Raw genomic sequence first — 7,426 nt, 5'->3', positions numbered from 1 at the left:
CAGGGAGCCCTGAGGTGACCTCAGAGGCAATGACTCACATTGGCACAGGGGAGTCATCCCATCTGCTGTTCCTGGAGAGTTCTCTCTCAGGGACAGTTAATTCCCACCTCGCCACCACATCTGTTCATCCAGGCTGGGCCTTTCTCCATGGCTGGACCGCTCTAGGCCAGTGTTGCAAACCCACCCCCAGAGTCCATGGCAAGCTTCAAAAATTTCTCCAGAGTAGTAGCTGCCAAAGCTTTTGATCACATACTTCATTATTAAAAAATGATTAGGCGTAGAGATTTCTAACAGATACACAGTAATATTTACTAACATGAAGTGTATACAAAAATAAACATCATGAAAAGACAAGATTAAAAATAAATAGAAATTGTACTGTCTTCTCCCCACATCCAGTCACTCCTCTGACATGCCGGAGACCATGGCTCTAAAGCCATGTTAGAGAAAGAGGTCAGTGTATGTTATGCTTCTAGCCAGCCATAGGTTAGAGCATCAGCAAGCACCCGTGGTTCAGGGTCAGCCCCCATTCACCTTTCAGGGGGCCACATGTAGGATAGAATCCATCCTCCCCACCCCCACTCCACCCCCTCACCCCCCCCCCACAATGCCAGCTGTCCGAAGAATTTGCCAAGGACCCACATTCTTCTTCATTAGTGCCCAGCCTAGAGCACTGGGGAACATATGCTAATCAAGTCCCGGAAGTATCCCTTAATTTCTCCAGGGAAGTATGCAAACCAAACTAATTTGCAGTATCAAGGGAGCAGAAAAACACATTGCCCGCCTTGATGCGGTGCTCATCCTGTCTCACGATGACTCCAGCAACTCCACTTCCCTGTCAACATCTCAGTACTCTTAGATCCTGCACCACAGGGTCACCAGTTCATGGACAATGCTCAGGAAAATCAAGATACCCCTTCCAGGCTCCCCCCTAGGCAATTCTTAATCTAACTTCTCTAGCTGTTAGAAGTTCTCTAGTTAGACTTAGAACGTGTCTAAATTCTCCAGTTTTTAAGGAGGAGGTAGGGGGGAACCAGGGACAGGGACAGAGCCAATGAAAAAAGAAAGAATTTTCAAAAAGGTAAAGCAGGACTTAGGATGCTAATGCCTACAGGAAAATTAAAAAAAAAAAAAAAAGCTAGGAGAAGCAGATTTAGGTCCATATGGATCCAGAACACATAGGGTGAGGAGGACAGGAACCTAGAGCAAAAGGTAAAGCCACAGGATGGGGCAGCCCAGGTGGCTCAGCGGTTTAGCGCTGCCTTCTGCCCAGGGCCTGATCCTGGAGTCCTGGGATCAAGTCCCATGTCAGGCTCCCTGCATGGAGCCTGCTTCTCCCTCTGCCTGTGTCTCTGCCTCTCTCTCTCTCTCTCTCTCTGTGTCTCTCATAAATAAATAAATAAATAAATAAATAAATAAATAAAGCCACAGGATGATGGGGGAACACGGGGCTAGCTGAGGACCAGGCACCAGCCAGGGCAGCACATGCACAAGTCCCTGAAACAGGCAGAGGGACCTTCCTCTATGGACTCAACTGCCTCGAGGCAATCTTAGCCCAACCCCCAGGAGCCTGTAAGTCTACTTTAACATATAAAAATTCCTTTAGAAATTTCCTTTATCTCTAAACCCCCAAGATACCTGCTGGCAATCATCCCCCAGCACACGGCCCAGGATACACATCTGAAGAGTCTCATTACTCAGGGTTTATTAGACGGTAATAAGTGACCTTTTCCCAACAATAGCTAGGCCCCTCAAGGTTCTGGAAACCTTGCTTCCAAAATTCCCCAGACCCCTCCCAACTCCCAGGTATCCAATCAGCTACCCTCAGAGGCCCGGGGCAGTAGCTCTTGGTGCCCACGGGTCCTAATCCTGCGCTTTACTAAAACCACCATTTTGCACCAAAGACGGCTCAAGAATTCTTTCTTGGTGGTTGGCTCCAGACCTCACTTATATTCCAACACTTCATCAAGGAGTGGGTGGCTAGGAAATGAGTTCTTAAAGAAAAAAAAGGGGGGTGGGCAGCCCAGGTGGCTCAGTGGTTTAGCACCTGCCTTCAGCCCAGGGCCTGATGCTAGAGACCTGGGATCGAGTCCCACCTTGGGCTCCCTGCATGGGGCCTGCTTCTCCCTCTGCCTGTGTCTCTCCCTCTCTGTGTTTCTATGAATTAATTAATTAATTAATTAATCTTTAAAAAAATTTAAAAATTAAAAAAAAAAAGAGAAAGAAAAGTGCCAGATGAACAAACTGTTTGAGTTGGGGAGGCTTTGGAGATAGGAGTCTCTGGGGGGGACAATAGAAGTGCAGGGTGCACAGGCTATCGCAGGGCCAGGAGCCCGAGGGTTTCCGCAGCCCCCCCACCGGTGACCGGTGACCTGGAGCCCGCGGTTTCTTCCTGCCGGTTCGCATCCTCACCCCGGAGAATCAGGCTTAGGGCGCCGGTCCCTAGCCGCCAGCCTAGGCCCTAAACCACTGGCTTTTAGCTAGATCTGTTCAATAGCGACAGCTAGTGGTCACCCTTAAAAGCAGGGTGCTTGTGAGCCTCCGAGGGAAAGAAAGGTCAATGTGAAGTGGGGAGACCAAGGCAGATTCTAGGCGGTCACTGCAAACGAGCATGTTTGCAGAGCCAAAAGGTATAAAGAAAACCCAACTTCTTAAAATGATGTCCGAGGGCCTTGGTTACCTCCATCGCCACGTCTCAGACCACCTGTCCTGCCTTTGACTCCCCAAGGACCAGGAATGGCCGGTCCTCTGAAGGCAGCCTTTTATTCCCACCAGGGCTTTGCCCATGCTATCTCCTCTGCCCAGACTGCTCTTCACTCTCCCTATTGTCTGCTTAGCTCCTACCTGTCCTTCAAGACTCAGCTCTGCCCTGACCTCCTCAGGGACAAGTGTCTTCCTTCCACCCAGGCCTATCCACAGTGCTGGGATGGGTGCTCTCCCACCGCCCACCCATGCCTCTATAATTTTCTGTATCTGTCAATCACTTTAGCTCACTATGCTTTAAATCTACCTTTAAAATGGTCTTTTGTAACTACTTGAAGGTATTTATTTTCTTTTTACTCATTGTTGCATCCCTGATACTGAACACAGATCTTGGTATGAATAAGGTATGTGATTAATGTTTGAGAAATAAAGGACTCCTAGGCCCTAATACTGGGAAAGGCTTAACAGGTGGACAAAACAACTTTTCATTTTGAGGAAGAGGTGTAGCTGGATCTAAAAGTCATTTCATCAGATTCCTGCCCATTATTCTTTTCCCCGCACCACCCTGTCTTTGCCTACAAGCAATAGCACCTTAGTCGTTGGGAGAGTCCCTCACCTCTCAGCGGTTCTCAGGACCTTGCCATCTCCAGCAGTGACCCACATCCTAGCTCTGTTCCTTCCTGCCCACTTCCTGCAGAACTTCCTCATCAGAACTAAACTGCTTCCTCTTGAAACTGCTCCAGCATACCCACTCCTGGATTTTATCCTACAGGAAGTATTTCAAAAGACAAAAAAACAAAAACAAAACAAAACAAAAAACACACACACATAATTGCCTGCCTGAAGATGCTCATTTGCAGTATTATTTGTAAAAGTTAAAAATTAGAAATGACAGGGGTGCCTGGGTGGCTCAGTCAGTTGGGCATCCGCCTTTGGCTCCAGTCTTGGTCGCAAGATCCTGGGATCAAGTCCCTTGTCGGGCTCCCTACTCAGCAAGGAGTCTGCTTCTCCCTCTCCCTCTGCCTGCCACTCCCCCTGCTTGTGCTCCACTTCTCTCTGTGTGTCAAATAAATAAGTAAATAAAATCTGTTTAAAAAATTAGAAATGAGGGACACCTGGGTGGCTCAGCAGGTGAGCATCTTCCTTCAGCTCAGAGCATGATCCTGGAGTCCTGGGATTGAGTCCCACATCAGACTCTCTGCATGGAGCTTGCTTCTCCCTCTGCCTATGTCTCTGCTTCTCTGTGTGTGTGTCACTCATGAATAAATAAAATTTAAAAAAATTAGAAATGACTAAAATCTCCATATAAATAAAAATAAATCTCTCTATATAATCTCCATATGAATCAACTGATTAACTACATCATGCAGAATCTAAGAATAAACTCCCTACAATGGGGGACAATTTGTTTTTTACTCCACTTTATTAACAAACATAGGACTTACTATGTTCAGGCACTATTCTATTGCATGAATATAAACTCATTGAATCCTCAAGACAGCCCTATGAGGTAGGTGCTATTGTGTTCCCATTTATTGCAGAACACATTTTCTTTGGTCTGATATAAAATAAAATGGTCTACAAGACATTTATTTGAAGGACCGCTGTGAAGCACATCAAGTGTTTTTCTTCCATATGCAATTGTGTGATATATATATATATATATATATATTTGTAAAAGAACATCGTCAGTTGACTTGAGTTGGGTGAGTTTAAAAACTTACATATTTGGGATACCTGTGTGATTCAGCGTTTGAGCCTCTGCCTTCCGCTCAAGGTGTGATCCTGGGATCAGGCTCATCCCGCATCAGGCTCCCTGCGGGGAGCCTGCTTCTCCTTCTGCCTGTGTCTCTGCCTCTCCCTCTCCCTCTCCCTCTCTCTCTCTCTCTCTCATTCTGTGTCTCTCATGGATAAATAAATCTTTTTTAAAAAAACTTACATATTTTAACTTTTCCCATCATTCCATGGATGGAGAAGTTCCTTATGTTTATTAATTTTTCAAAGTGATGATTTTAAATGTTTTTTTTTAGTCTCTGGATATACTTATGAAATGGTATCAGATAAAACACACTGTTGCAGCCGAACTACTTCATTTCCATACAACTGCAGGTCTGAGCGAGAGTCTGTTTAGTCATAACCACTGATAAGTCACAAGGGCAGATGCTCCAAATTGCAGATGTTACTATGACAGTAGTGACAGCTAGTTTATTGAGCGCATCCTAAATGTTATACTAAATTAATCACATCAAGTAGGTATGATCCTTATTGCCATCTTACAGAGGAGGAACCAGAGATGCAAAGAGGTTAATTTACTAAGCCGAAACAGGAAGCAAATGGTAAACCCAGGCTACCAATCCAGGCAGCCCTACTTCTGAGAGGTCCTGCTGATCTTCCGCCCCAGGCTGCTACTCGGGCAGTATGCTTCCCACTGAGCAACGGGCCCTAAAAAGCAGGTGCCAGATGTGATATACAAAGTAATCTTGTTATAAGGTCGAAAGTTATCACAGCTCTAAATTAATGATTGCAATTACAGAAAGTTATGATAACTCAGGCTCATTTTTCTATGGCTATTAAATTGTATTTACCAGGGGTTAATAATTATCCTGAGCAATGTCAGCCTGACATGGCTACTGTTCAATAATAAGGAAATTATTAAACAGATTGTGGTACTTTAACATTATGGAATATATGATGACACTAAAAGGTAAAAATGCCAAAAAAAAAAAATGCCAAAAAAGAACTAAAACTCTGAAAAAAAAAAGATAGTATCAAGTGGAAAAACAAACGCATAATTATAGGTTCACTACACTTAAAATACGTTTTTTAAAAAGGTGTATATATAGACAAAAACTAGGAGGGAATGTGAAAAAGATGAAATTTGCGTTTGGGAGTAAGATTAAGATGTTTGTTTTCTACTTTGAGAGTAATTTAAAAAAAAAAACTATAAAACGGGCACCTGGGTGGCTCAGTCAGTTAAGCATCCTTGACTCTTGATCTCAGCTCAAGTCTTGATCTCAGGAGTTCAAGCTCCATGTCAGGCTCCCTGCTGAGTGTGGAACCTACTTTATAAATAAATAAATAAATAAATAAATAAATAAATAAATAAATAAATAAATAAATAAATAAAGTTATTCTAATGGTATCATATTAGAATTTTTACAAACTGAAAAAAAGAAAATCTGAATGTTTTTTGACCCATCTTTCTATCAATTTGCCTTATCAGTCTTCAGAGAGTGCTCCTAAAATGCTCTCTGCACAGCAGGCTGACAGCAATCTGTCAGTGCTTTGGTGAGATCAGTTTTGGTTCAATATTACTACATCAATTTAAATATTCTCTGTTATGAACAACAGATTGTTCTGAATATAAAATAGATCAGAAAGGAAGGGTGTCTGGCTGGCTCAGTCGGCAGAGTGCGTGACGCTTGACCTCAGGGTCATGAGTTTGAGCCCCATGCTGAGTGTAGAGTTTATGTAAAAAAAAAAATTTTTAAAGGTAAGTAAGGTAAGTATAGAAATATGAAAAACATATAGAAAAGGCTCTGGAAGATATTTCAGTGTGGAATGTGAGGACATCTATGAAATAACTTGGGACAGTTTAACCAAGGCTGTGGTAAGGAATGACAGTTTAAACCAGGAAGGAAAATTGCCAGTTTCAGAAAGAAGATAACACTATTAAATGAGCTAATTTTACTAGGGAGCAAATATCTCCAGAATTAGAGTGTTAGTGAATACAGTTAGTGTTGTTTAGGGTCTCAGAATTCTTGGCTGAAGACAAAAGCAATCATTTTACCTTTCACTAGATCATTGGTGTGGTATCCCATTGAGTATGTTGCCCTAAAAGGGATTTTGATCTTCATACACGTTTCTTTCTGATTCTTTTTAAAAGATTTTATTTATTTGAAAGAGAGAGAGACAGAGCGCATGAGAGAGAGCACATAACCAGGGTAGAGGAGGCAGAGGGAGAGGGAGAAGCAGACTCCCTACTCAGCAGGGAGCCTGATGTGGGGCTTGATTCCAGGACCCTGAGATCAGGACCCAAACTGAAGGCAGCTGCTTAACTCACTGAGCCATCCAGGCCCCTTCTTTCTGATTTTTTTTTTTAAGTTTTCATTTATTTATTCATGAGAGAGGCATAGGCAGAGGGAGAAGAAGGCTCCCTGCAGGGAGCCCCATGCGGGACTCGATCCCAGGACCCCAGGATCAGGCATTGAGCTGAAGGCAGACGCTCAACCGCTGAGTCACCGAGGCGTCCCCTTTCTGATTTTTAATGGAGTCCAAAAAGTTGGTCGATAGGAATTCCTGTTATGATCTCTATACTCCAGTGTCCTAAGCTACCAGAACCTTCTCTCTCTTCTGTGCCAATAAAAATTTCTTATTCTGCTCTGTTGGACTCCCCAGCGTCTCTATCCTCTGCTGATTCTCGCCTCCGTATGTCAGGCTCCAGGATCTTGAGCTCTTGTCTCTCATCCTGAAGGAATGTTGTTTGCCTTCAGCTCTAATGCCTGAGAATCCATCCTCTGTGCTTTTCCCTTGCCTACTCCTTGTCTTCTTCCTCCTCAAAGAACGGGGGAAGGAGTAGGCACTGGAGAAGATTGTGACATACTTCCCACAGGTCAATAAATACACGTTATCACAACTGTTTAAAAGTCCCATCATAGCCTTCACATGTGCCAAGACGTAGGATTCACAGAAGCTGTATTGAGTGGACCATACAGACCAGGCT

Source organism: Canis aureus, chromosome 6, assembly GCF_053574225.1.
Source record: "Canis aureus isolate CA01 chromosome 6, VMU_Caureus_v.1.0, whole genome shotgun sequence".
Lineage (NCBI taxonomy): Eukaryota > Metazoa > Chordata > Mammalia > Carnivora > Canidae > Canis > Canis aureus.
This window is presented reverse-complemented; position numbering follows the sequence as displayed.